This window comes from Aedes aegypti, chromosome 2 (genome assembly GCF_002204515.2).
Source record: "Aedes aegypti strain LVP_AGWG chromosome 2, AaegL5.0 Primary Assembly, whole genome shotgun sequence".
NCBI classification, from domain to species: domain Eukaryota; kingdom Metazoa; phylum Arthropoda; class Insecta; order Diptera; family Culicidae; genus Aedes; species Aedes aegypti.
This window is the reverse complement of record NC_035108.1, coordinates 411350062-411351083: the sequence shown is the minus strand read 5'-3', so window position 1 is coordinate 411351083 and position 1022 is coordinate 411350062.

The window sequence follows — 1022 nt, the reverse complement described above, 5'->3', positions numbered from 1 at the left end:
TTTCGTTAGCTTTTCTTTTGAATGATCGAAGTCCTTGGCTATCGGTGCTTACTATTTTAGTATAGCAGCTGTTTTTTTGTATAAGGAACGGACTAGATAACTGAAAACTTACAGGTATTTGGTAAATCACAGTTCACAGTGCAATACTGTAAAACAGGGTACCGTAATTTCGGGTGAAATTGATCATTTTTCACGGTTTTTCTAGTCTGTTTTCCATAATGTTAACAATGCCAAACAACTAAATGCAGGAAAACAAGTACGAAGGTGAGCCACATCGACTCATGTACCGAAATTTTCTAACAAATATCATTTTTGTGTTAACAAATATCTCTTAAATAAAAAATCACGGGATCTCATTTCGGGGTGAATTGATCACTTGTCAATGATATTATTGTTAGTTTTCAAAAGCAACTCTACATGATAAATTTGAGCTCCCTGAATCCGAATATGCTTGTCAAAATCTTAACAATGCAATATTTATATAAATAACGAATAGTTAAATTTCAAGAATTACACTGATAGGCAAAATAAAGTGCCCACCTCACCAGTTTTCGAATTTTTCTCATTGATTTGGTTCAAATTAAAGTTAACACACTTAAATCTTTTTTGATATTTTATTTTTGATATTCTTTAAAAGTTGCACTTACGAAATTTTGATAAAAAAAAAAGATTTTCACTCAAAGAAAAAGAAAATCAATTTGTATTGAAAAATTAATAGTGACAAAATAAAGTGCCCACTACCTTCTTGGCCCCAGAAAAGATGATTTAAGAAAAATAAAAAGCAATTTAATAGTTGATGTGTCCTCCTTTGGCCTAAAGGACTTGGTGGAGGCGCTTCGGCATGCTTTTCGCCAGGTTTTGTAGGTGTTGTGGTTCTAGTTCTTCCCAGGCGCGCTCCAAGGCTTCAAAATAATTATTTTTGTTGGTAACACCAGTTTTGTCAACCCTGGCATCGAGAATCTCCCACAAATTCTCGATGGGGTTGAGGTCTGAGCTTTGTGGAGGCCATTCCAGCGGTTTAA